Raw genomic sequence first — 12,515 nt, forward strand, 5'->3', positions numbered from 1 at the left:
TGAATAAATTATCCTATACGAAATCATAAAGAATCCACTTAAAGGGCCGTTAGGTGGGAGTTCATTATAAAAAGCATTGTTTTCTCTGGAAAGTATCCAGCTTTCTTTGACACGGATCCAGAGGATAACGTGACATCATGTCCTAATGTCAACTTCTGCTCTTTTGAAGAAGATACCTTGTTTTCTGCATTAAAAAGGAAGCACTGCATTAGGAGGGGTTATCTGTTCCCTTGGAAAGAGAACATCAAATCCTCCTTCCTCCATTGGGAAACTCTAAAATAATAGTCAATACATAAGCACATATAAGCAATTTGTTGGCTCAACAATTCCATCAGTGGCTAATCTTACTTATAAATAAGCCCAGAACTGTTATATTTCACAAAGGTGTGATTCTTTTGAACAGCATTGAACCTGGGATCCTCAGTAGCTTGTCAGGTAGTATCAAGAAATTCATTTCAGCAATACAGTGGTACCTCGGGTTAAGAACTTAATTCGTTCTGGAGGTCTGTTCTTAACCTGAAACTGTTCTTAACCTGAAGCACCACTTTAGCTAATGGGGCCTCCTACTGCTGCTGTGCCGCTGGCGTGCAATTTCTGTTCTCATCCTGAAGCATCCTCATCCTTAACCAGAGGTAATATTTCTGGGTTAGCGGAGTCTGTAACCTGAAGCGTATGTAACCTGAAGCATATGTAACCTGAGGTACCACTGTAATGGTCTCAGGGCAAATATGAAGGGTGCGTATACTGTATCAATCTTAGTTATAGCTATCAAATGTACAGTTTGTATTTCATGCTCACACATTAAATACTTTTAGTATGTGCTCTTATCTTTGAAAAATCAATATGTGTTCACAAGCTTTTCTTGGTTCTCTAGCCAGCCAAATTTTACGGCCTCATCCTAAAACCAACACACTTAATGTAGTTTATATGAACATGAAAATATTGCAGCATTGACTCTTAACCTTGCAGTTGACCTCCAGATGCAGTGCCCTATAAGTGGGCCCAGGGCCTGGGAAAGAAAAAAATAACAGTATAGTCTCCAAAGTCCCTCAGGCCTCTGTCAAACAATGCTAAGTCTCTGGGGCCTTCCTTGCTTCAGAAGAGTGAGAATTCTTCAAGGGGTGCCTTGGTGAGTGAGGGACCGTTTCCCTCCCTTTCTGAGCAGAAAGGAAAAGAAAGTTCATGTAAGCTCCAAGACCCCAAGATTCACAAAACTCAAAACTGTTGGCTGCGACACTTCTAATTTTGGCTTACAGCAAAGGGAAAATGTAGCAGTGCACCCGATTGTTCTTGCTCTCACTATAATGATTTAAATCTGTCACAGCCATAAAAGAGACAAAGCTTCAATAAAGCAGCAAATCACTATGTGTGCCTTTGATCATCTGCCATACAGGTCATAAATCTAGATGACTAACAAGTGCTAAACTGTTAGACTTTTCACTCAAATATTAACAACTCACAGACTGTGGATCTAGAGGCGTACAGTATAAGTATTAGTAGAACAGAAATTCACACATATAAATATATTCACACCTTACATGTCCATAGCTGTCCAGGTATGGCAATCACTTACTGAAATTGCCCCTTGACTAGAAAAGTTCATTTCAAAGTATAGACTAAAATCCCATTAGCAGAGACTTGCTATCGGCTCCCTCCAGCACAAGGAGGCTAGAATTTGCTACACTATGTACATCCTGCATGACATAATACAAGGTTGAAGAAAAATATTCATTCCTGGGTTGTGGTCTTATGGCACATGAGATCACAGCCTTGCTGAAACTAAGCAGGTCTGCTCAGTGGCTGGTTGGGTGCCCACTAGCAACTTCTGGAGGACCTCTAAGCAGAGGGTTATCCATGTTCTCCCAATATCTAATCCAAAGAACCCCAACCCTCTGGTGCAGCTTTTGAGGGTACACAGTGGACTTCAGAGATGAGGAAGGAGATGTTTTGTTACACAAGCAGAAGTCTCACACAAGTGGAACTATAGTACTGAATGCAAACCAGTATCCATAGGTCTACTTCTGAAACTGAAACCCAAAGGTTGAATCACTCTTGGGACTTGCTCACAGATCATAAACATAAAAAATGAAGATGATTTGTAATGATTTGTCATCATATCTGCTTCTGTCACTGTTTACCACAAACTTCTCCTTTCAGGCATTCATATAGTGAGCACCTCCCAGATCTGAATGGTGTGACATTCTACATGAATAGCTTACCACCTGAGAACAGCTGCCACACAGAGTGCTTTAAACATACCTCCATATGTTTGGAAGATGTATATGCCAATATTAAGGGCGGCTTTTTACCATTTACAAAATATACAAAAGCATGGGTTTTTAAAAAAAATCAAACAAAATGCCGCAAACAGGAAATGGTTTGCAGGTAAAACAATAATGTACAAGTAATGAGATAAATATTACAACAATTCAACCCAACAGGTTAAATGCCCATTGGAATAAACACGTCTTAGCTGGGTGCTGAAAAGCTAAGAGAGAAGAGGCTGACTGGAACTTCCACAGGAGGGAGCTTCATAACATAGGTGGAGAAGGCCCTCACCTACATACCAGAAACTCTGGGGTCGCTTCTCTCTCTTAAGGAAGTTTCTTTGAATAGGCTTCTGCATCCTACCCAAGCTTTCTCTTTCCAGTAGAGAAAGGCACAAGGTACAATGAAAGTGTATGTTCTGGGCTTTTTAGAGAAAAGGCAAGTAAGAGGTGGCATGATATAAGTTTACAATCTTAGGTGCAGAGCGGAGAAAGTGGGTAACAATAGAACTTTTGGACATCCAGCGAAATAGAGCATTGGAAGTTTCGGGACAGAGAAAAGGTACTTCTTTGTGCAGTGCAGTTAAACTATGGAACTCGCTCTCACAGGAGGAAGTGATGCCAACCTACTTGGATGGCTTTATAAGAGGATACGACAAATTAATAGAGGTTAATTGGCTATGAGTCATGATAGTTATGTTCTACCTCCACTGTGAAAGGCAGTATTCTTTGAATGTCATTTGCTGGGAATTGCATGTAGGTAGAAAGATCAGCAATGGGCAAACTCCATTAACCTCCCCTCCATTAAACGGTAGATACAGGAGAAGAGATTTCTAATGAAAGAAGGCACAGTTCAGAGAGGAAGATTATAATAAATAATAATAATAAATTTTATTTATATCCCGCCCTCCCCAGCCGAAGCCAGGCTCAGGGCGGCTAACAACAATAAAACAGTACAAAAGTACAGCACAAACAACACTCTAAAATCATTCATTATAAAATTAATTAATTCAAGCCACTGGCAACCATTGGGCCAGAGCTCCGCAAAGATTGCCGAGGGAGGGAGTCAGGCTGTGCCCTGGCCAAAGGCCTGGTGGAACAGCTCTGTCTTGCAGGCCCTGCGGAAAGATGTCAAGAGGTCTCTTGTGACAGAGTGTTCCACCAGATCGGAGCCACGGCCGAAAAAGCCCTGGCTCTAGTTGAGGCCAGCCTAACTTCTCTGTGGCCTGGGACCTTCAAGATGTTTTTATTTGAAGACCGTAAGTTTCTCTGTGGGGCATACCAGGAGAGGCGGTCCCGTAGGTACGAGGGTCCTAGGCCGTATAGGGCTTTAAAGGTTAAAACCAGCACCTTAAACCTGATCCTGTACTCCACCGGGAGCCAGTGCAGCTTGTATAGCACCAGGTGAATGTGATCTCGCAGTGAAGACCCCGTAAGGAGTCTTGCTGCAGCATTCTGCACCCGCTGGAGTTTCTGGGTCAGTCTCAAGGGCAGCCCCACGTAGAGCGAGTTACAATAATCCAGTCTGGAGGTGACTGTCGCGTGGATCACAGTGGCTAGGTCAGGGCGAGAGAGGTAAGGAGCCAACTGCTTAGCTTGGCGGAGATGGAAAAATGTCTTGGTGTAGCGATGGGGAAATAAATGGCCTTGGTGTAGGGGGCTGAATGTAGTCACATAGCAGCCATAGGAGTTTGGGTAGCCATCACTTGAGCAAACATTAGCTAGAAGTTCTGATTACTCAAGCTGAAAGAGCACTTCTTTCCCCCCAGTCATAGAATTTCAACAGATTTGCTATCAAGCTGATGGTAAACAAAGAGACAAAAGAGGGACGATCTGTAGGTGACATATTTGCATGGTTTGTTTTGAGTAGGTGCTGCAATTAGTACTTTGTGGGAAACAAAATGTTTTTACACAGGAGGTGGCACGTCACCTTGGAAAGGCACTTTTATAGCCTTGCTGAAGGATGAGTCTTGCGACTAGAACAGGACTTGGAAGGACAAAAATCAAGTGTTGACATTCCAGGAGGATTTAGAGACATGTGGCCCTTGCCTGGAGCTCTCTAAGCTCAATGCTCTTATGACTGACTGACTGACTGACTGACTGATTGATTGATTATTTATTTATTAATGATTTTCATTTATAACAAATAAACAAGAAAGAAAGAAAGAAAGAAAGAAAGCTTATATATCAGTCTTCAACCCCCCCCCTTCTGTGGTTCCATAAATTTGTTCTCTTTCTTTTCCCCTGCATATCCCAATTGACTCTATTTATTTATTTTCTCATCTATTTCCTATATGTTATAGAAACTGCAAGTTTTTACAATAATCCTGAATTATAGCAGGAATGCTCTTATGTTCTTAACTTGTAACGGCCCTGTTCAATTTACTTTACAAATAAAACACCATATACCGTATATTGTCAGACAGCTACAGAAATGTTGTGTCATCTTGACAAAGTCCAAATTGGAGCGTGTCTGCCAAAAGCACTGCAAAGCTTTGTTTGACTTTCGGTAGCTAATGTTAAGCCAGTGCAAGCAAACTCTGGCCCAGAACTGTAATTTAAAAGAGTATCCTATATTAGTGGGAATGTTATTCTATTGCTTTATCACCACCACCGTCATCATCACCACCAACACCAAGCCAGAGGAGGTGGGTTAGGAATCTAAAACATTTATGTTCATTTCATGCTACATTATGAGCTGCTAGTGAATGGTGCAATCTCCATCCTAAATTTTCTATGACTAACTACAGAAAACCAGCTTCCAAGCTATAAAACCAAATGCTACTTATTACCTGAGCACACCAAAACAAACACTTTTTCTCTGATAAAGCAACATCTGCTATACCTGTCAGAGCCCTTTGTATCCTTTAGCCAACCTAATTCCTTTTATTTTCTTAACTGAATGCCTATTCAAACACATCATTGACTTGCAAATCTCCTCATCTGAGAACATGGGCCTTGCACAATTTGGAAATGGGTTCTGAAACTCAGGAATGAAGCCAAGGGCAGTCAGTTTCCCAGTTCATCAACTTAAAGACACTTAAATGAGGTGTAACATTTAAATGCAACAAACCACAATTTAATACTGTCATAGTTCCACCACCACCACCACCACCCCAGCAACACACAAATATGTCAACCCAAGATGGTTGTCACCAATGGAAGCGAAGGCACAGAAAAAACTCAATATGGAGGCCAAATGGCCGAAATATTGGGAAATTCTGGATCAAGATGGAGATAGAATAAAATCACTCTGATCAACTTGGCAAAGTGCAGTCCTCCATCACTAAGGTACAGGGTAGGTGGCAGAACTGCTAGAGCCCATGTCTTGCATGCAGAAGGATCAAATCCTGGCATCTTCAGCCAAAAGGACATGCAGTAGCAAGGACTTACTGTCCACTGTCAGTCAGAACAGACCGGTGGTCTTCAACTGGTGCCTTGAGACCCACTACTGGGTGAGTTACAGGCTGCATTCACACAGAGACTTACTCCATTTGCCTGATGTTTCCATAACTGTTAATTTCCGCATTATATTTGAGTTTTCACATGGTGCAAAAGCCACTTCTGGAAATCTAGCAGAATATATAGCACACCTTTGCACATTAATTGCTTCCAGGAAAAAATCTATTTGCAGCCCCCTTAACCCAAAAAATAATGAGAGTACAGAGACGAATTTTGGGGCATTATATCAGCCTTCAATTCTTTCCTGCTGTTTTTATGGGGGAATCACGGGGAAACAGAAGCGTGCATGTGTGGAAAGGGTGGAGGAGTAGAGACGGTGTTTGCTGCTAAGTCACAACTCACCCAGTGGTGTAAATGAAAGAGACAGGCTGGTGTTATCAGTCAAAACGCAATAGGCACCGGAGTGTGAAAGGAAGGATAGAAAATGGGACAGAAGAGCTAGCATTATAACCAGTGAAACTAACACAATATTTCCCAGACCTGAATGCAACCACATTCTAACCCAAGATAGGTTATAACCACACAAACATTAAAATTAAGGAATGAGTCCTCAAATGCCTGTTTCTGCTGAATGGGAGGCCTGGGTCTAAAAAGGTTAGACCCTTTGCTAGCTGGAACAATGGCATTCTTCAGTGCAAGGCAGCTTCACATGTTTATCACATTGACTCAGACAACCTTAGGACACCTCTTCCGAATTTCCAGTTAGTGTCCAGTTTCCAAGTGAGTCATATTTTAATGCATAGTTCTGCTACATAAACGTGCATACACAAGGGAAGTAGAGAGAGCATTCACTGTGCCTGTCTGTTTTGTGCAAGGACTGAAAAATAACTTCATAGTCCTTCAGTGATTGTGCGACAACAGTTCAAATGTCATTAGGCAGGTGGGGGGGTCCTGTTGGCCACCTTGAGGGCTTCTGTGCAGGGAGGAGAAAAAGAATATGCAATTTTCCCTATATATAGCATCAACAAATTCTCAAATGGTATGCTCCAGAACAGGCATCCCCAACCTTTGGCCCTCCAGATGTTTGGACTACAATTCTCATCATCCCTGACGACTGGTCCTGTTAGCTAGGGATCATGGGAGTTGTAGGCGAAAACATCTGAAGGGCTGCAGGTTGGGGATGCCTGCTCCAGAATATGCACCCTCTCTAAGCCATGCAGAGAATGAAGTAAGTGCATTCATTTATATCCTATTTCCAAATACAGGTCAGACACAGAAGCAAAACTAAAAGGACAAATATGAGGTATGAGACATTCCCATGCATAGCTTCACCACTGTTTTGTCATATTTTGAAAAACAATATCACAAGTCTGTTCAGTTGGTGTCTGTCACAACAGGCTTCCTCAGTTGTGGACTATCAAGTATGTGATCTCTGTTCTCTCGCTTGCATAAAACAACTGAAGCACTCCAACAACTTGTAGATTGCAGGCTGCATTCTAATGGCTCACTTCAGGCTGAGCAGCAGCAGACTATTTATCTGGGAATGAAAGGACGTGTCCTTTAATCTTTTTGATGGAGATGAAAATCAAATGTTTCAGAAAACTGTTGCTGTGTAACTCTGCATGCAGAGCAAAGGGGAAATCCATCTGCAGTTCAAGTGTCTATGTTCATAAGGAGGAAGGTTTGTGGCATTTATTTCTGCCTCCACCATGTGTTTTTTTTAACTACAGTCCTGGTGCTCCTGAAGGAGGGCTGGCTGATGATATTTTCAAGGAATGTCTTACTACTTGGTTCAGAATCGTAGCCTTATCTATACCAGCTGAACATGCAAAATTTAGGCTGCAATTCTAAACCTGGGGTTAGGAGCAAAACCGAGGCCTTCCCAATACAGAATAATACCTCTAGGTTAGATTGCTGCAATGTGTTATAGGTAGGGCTGCCTCTGAAGATGGTTTGGAAACTGGTTTGTGCAGAATTCGACAGCCAGGTTGCGAAACCGGGGAAAGATGGTTTGAGCATATTACACGTATCATGGCTCAACTGCATTGGCTGCCAATTTGTTTATGGGCCCAATTCAGTGTGCTAGTTTTGACCTATAAAGCCTTAAATGGCTCAGGGGAGCAATATCTCAAGGACCGCCTCTCACCATATGAACCAACCCAGACCCTGCAATCATCATCTGAGGTCCTTTGTGTGCCTCCTCCAAGAGGTCCAGAAGGTGGCAACACAAGAATGGGACTTTTCTGTGGTGGCTGCCTGTTTCTGCAATGTTCTCCCCAGGCAGACTCGCATGGCACCTTCAATACATATATTTAGGTGCCAGGCCATTTCCCCCCTCTGTAACCAGGCCTTTGACTGATTAACATTTTATGGCCTTTTTAAAAATAATATGGGGGGGGGTTATTGGTTTTGTTTTGTTTTCTGTATTTTGTGTTCTCATGTTTCATTTTATGTTGTGAACAGCCCCATGATTTTCAGATGAAGGGCAGTACAGTATACAAATTAAATAAATATAAATAACTAATAATAGACTTGTGTACATTCAACCAAAGTCAACAAGCATGCTTTAAATGCATCAGTGAGATCCCTTTTTGAAACCTGGTAGAAGAGAAAACTTATCAGATGAGCAGTTTGCCAAAATCAGGTTTCTAAAAGAGCACTTCAACGTGCACAAACCAGTTTGTCGTTCACTTGAATACTTAGTGATATAAAAAGGCAGTTGACCTACATGGCATGTAGAGGAATCAGCTCAATCATGCCAGAGGATCTTGTTACTTCCCTCTGGCTCTCTTTCCTCTCCAATTCATGGACCTCCCTGCAAACCAATCAGCAATAAACATCCCAGTAGCAGCAGAACATTAAATGAAACAAACTCGCAGTGCAATCCCATTTGCTTTTAAATATATGTTCCACTATGTTCAATGATGCTTATAGGACTGCAGCCTACAATTTCCCACAGTGCCCTGGAGTACCTGACAAAGTGTCCCCAGCCTGGTGCCCTCTGGATGTTTCAGACTGCAGCTTCCATAATCCCTTACACCATTGACCATGGCAGCTGGGGCTGATGGGAGTTGTAGTAGAAAACATCTGGAGAGCACCAGATTTGTAAAAGCTGCTCTGGAACACTGTGGGAAACCTAAAATGGCAAACTACTAGGCTCTAACTGGAGAACTGGGGACGCGGGTGGCGCTGTGGGTAAAACCTCAGCGCCTAGGGCTTGCCGATCGCATGGTCGGCGGTTCGAATCCCCGCGGCGGGGTGAGCTCCCGTCTTCCGGTCCCAGCTCCTGCCCACCTAGCAGTTTGAAAGCACCCCTAAGTGCAAGTAGATAAATAGATACCGCTTTATAGCAGGAAGGTAAACGGCGTTTCCGTATGCTGCGCTGGTGCCGGTTCGCCAGAGCAGCTTCGTCACGCTGGCCACGTGACCCGGAAGTGTCTCCGGACAGCGCTGGCCCCCGGTCTCTTAAGTGAGATGGGCGCACAACCCTAGAGTCGGACACGGCTGGCCCGTACGGGCAGGGGTACCTTTACCTTTTTAACTGGAGAACTACCACCAGGTAAATCCACTAGAGGGCTACCTGCAAGGGAGAAGCTCATTATTGGGAGTTATACTGAGCACCTCCCCACACTCCAGAGTTGGCTCTCAGCTGTGAGAAAAAGCATTTGGGTAGAGGGGCTGCAGAGAAGTGCATTTCTAGCAGATGGGCTCTGTCCTCCTCATCTGTAAGCCCCTTTTTGCTTTTGAAATCAGGCACCACCCCTTCTTTCAACATATGTGACACAAACCAGAGTAGAAACATGAATTTAATGTTGTCATAGCTCATTTGGCTCTGTGTTGGGAACAGGTGCATTTGCACTAGAAATAAATTACCAGTATGTAGTTAGCCCTTATTGGGCCTACCTTCAAAGGGCTTGTGGCATGGATTAGTTTGCCCTACTCATCTGATTTGCACAAGTCCTCCTTAGTTAACCGTACAGTAGTCCATTATACCCCTCTGTAGAGTGGCTATTGCAAACCATTTGCCCAGCACAAAGGAGGAACCAGTTTGGACCATATTCTTCACAAAAAGACCCAATGCAGACGCATTATGGCTCATAATGGAAACTCTCTTGCAGATATGTCAAATCCATGGTTCTCAGCAGGATATCCAAGCACCTGTTGTTCTTGCTGAAAGCAAGTTTTCCCCACCCCCCCACCCCCCAAAAAAGCATCATCCAAAGTTTTGTGGACTTTGTACTTGCAGGGAGCCCTTGGGAAAGTGCCTTGATGAGAAATCCCATTCTGCTGCAAAGCATTCTGGGCAATATTCTAGGGGCCTAGAGCACATAGTCAAGTTCATGGGGGAAGGGTATCAGCCTCACTGCTGTCCTGCTTGAACTGACAGCGTGGCATAGAACGCACCAAACATTTTCACACAATTGCACATGAAGCGTTGAGTGAAGCTTGTCTGCCATTCCTTGGATTCTCTCTGAGGAACGCCGATAAGCTTCTGAGGAACCCCTGGTTCCCTGGAACACAGTGCGAAAGTGCCTGTTACAGAGCGTGAAAGATGAGCCTTGCTTGCTGAGGCACTCGGCCAGCGTTTTAGTGCCCCAGCTATTTTCTTTCCCATGAGCTGCAAAAAACACAAGAGACTGCAGAAACAAATAACAGAAACTAAGCCCCTGGGCTCTACAGTCATCCTCTTCCAAGGTCCAAGAACCAAGTGCATCAGAAACAGGTCCTTCCAAAATGATGCAGCCTGGTTACTTGCAGTGCAATCCTATGCATGTCTACTTAGAAGGAAATCCCATTGAGCTCAATCCCAGGTAAGTGTGCTTAGGCTTGCATCCTTGTAGCACAATCCTATACATCAAGAGTAGCTAATGTCGTGCCCTCCAGATGTTGTGAACCATAACCCCTGCCAGTCCTTTCCAGCATGGCCAATGCATAGTCAGGGATAATGGGAGTTGTAGTTCACAACTTGTGAAGGGCGCCACGTTGGCTACCACTGTTTTACATGTTATCTCAGGAGGAAATCCCACTGTATTCAATGGGTCTCACTCCTTAAAAAGCTGGTTTAGGCTGCAGTGCTATATGCATTTATCTGGGACTAATTCCCTCCAAGTTCAATGGTGCTTATTTTAGAGTATTTTAGAATTGCACTGTTAGTCACTTAGGTGGGTCATTGCCAGGGATATGCTCAATGGCATCCTGAATCTTTTTCTAAGTGCCTCACATACTTCTGTGTAGGTGAAGAATTCAGGGGAAACAGAATTGGGGTGATGATATGGATTATTGGGTAGGACAATAATTTGGGGAAATAAATTGATTTAACATTATCATCCATTTATTAATCACCTTCTAAACTACCATCTCAAGGCTATTTACATACAAGACAAATATGAATTTATCTAGATACAATGCGGGGGGAAGGATGGGGGTAATTGAAAGGAACTGAATTTACTTACAGCAGGATCTCTTAGGAAATTAATTGATTCAAAGAGGAAGCAATCTGAGGCAATCGAGGGAGAGGTGCCAATTTACTGAATAATTTATTGGTGTGTGTGATTTGGATATCAATTTAGTTGCCTTGCTTTCTTGGACATTTAAATTTTATATCTGTATCTGTACACATGAATTAGTATATGTAAATTTTATGGACATTTGTGCCCATAGGTCCATGCCCCCCCTCGCCCCAGTCTTCTTAGCTCTTTGCAACAGCCCTATGCCCTCTCCTAGAAAACACAAGCAAATGAAGTTTTCCTCCCTCTCTGAAGGCGACAGAACCACTAAGGGAATTGCAGACTTTTAGAAACAGCATTCTAGACATTGATGTCATCCGAAAGTACAGTTGGAACAAGAACTTCTCTGCTCCGCAAAAGCTCAATCAAAACAAAACAGTTTTAGTTACTTTCTCTGCACTTGGCTCCCATCATCTCTACCAACAGAAAAGATGGGCCAGGAGAGTTATGATGCTTTATCAGCATTGCTTTGGCTTGGCTCTTAAAATTAAAACTCTAGGAGTAGAATTTTACTGAGAATTAGATAAAACTCACAGATGGAAAAGATAAGTGTGTTAGGGGCTCTTGGGAACATTGGACTCTCTTAAAATTAAACATGAAAAAATCAGACCTCTTGGTTGAAAATTGGCTCAGAAAACATGAGGCTCAAATAGTACAGTGGATTTGTTCTCCAAAAATCTCCCAGGCCCAGAGTATTTCCATTCTAGCAAATACCTCTCTATGCAACTGCAGCCATATACAGTGGTACCTCAGGTTAAGAACTTAATTCGTTCTGGAGGTCTGTTCTTAACCTGAAACTGTTCTTAACCTGAAGCACCACTTTAGCTAATGGGGCCTCTGCTTCTGCTGCACCGCCGCCGAACGATTTCTGTTCTCATCCTGAAGCAAAGTTCTTAACCCGAGGTACTATTTCTGGGTTAGCGGAGTCTGTAACCTGAAGCGTCTGTAACCTGAAGCATCTGTAACCCAAGGTACCACTGTATATAAATAGCGATTCAATTTATCTAAATTCCTGATTGTCTGATCAAGCTGTAAAGCATTTACACCTTTTCGCTTTCTCTATTGCTTTGCATCACATTCTGGATGCAGCAACTGTACACACAAAGTTCCATTGCAACGTCAAAGGGAAAAGCAGTCACTGAAGTCTCCCCAGTCACAAACACCCAGGCAGTATCGCTCACACTTCTCCCTTTCTCGCAAACACCTAGTGTGCATGCTGATTCTTACTTTCCATTGGCTGCAAGAGTTGCAGGAGCTGCTCCATATATTGTTCCATAAAGAAAAAGTTCAGAAAACACATTGCTTTCTGGCTGTTTCTCTATAGGGTTGTTAACCTCCT

General features: G+C 43.1%; 1 protein-coding gene across 2 annotated transcripts in view; it reads right to left on the reverse strand.

Annotated features, from left to right (window-relative positions):
• SH3PXD2A (SH3 and PX domains 2A) overlaps positions 1–12,515 on the reverse strand; it is a 259,093-nt gene that overhangs the window by 226,807 nt on the left and 19,771 nt on the right. The window lies entirely within an intron of this gene.

This window comes from Podarcis pityusensis, assembly GCF_964106645.2.
Source record: "Podarcis pityusensis genome assembly, chromosome: 5".
Taxonomy (NCBI): Eukaryota; Metazoa; Chordata; class Lepidosauria; order Squamata; family Lacertidae; genus Podarcis; species Podarcis pityusensis.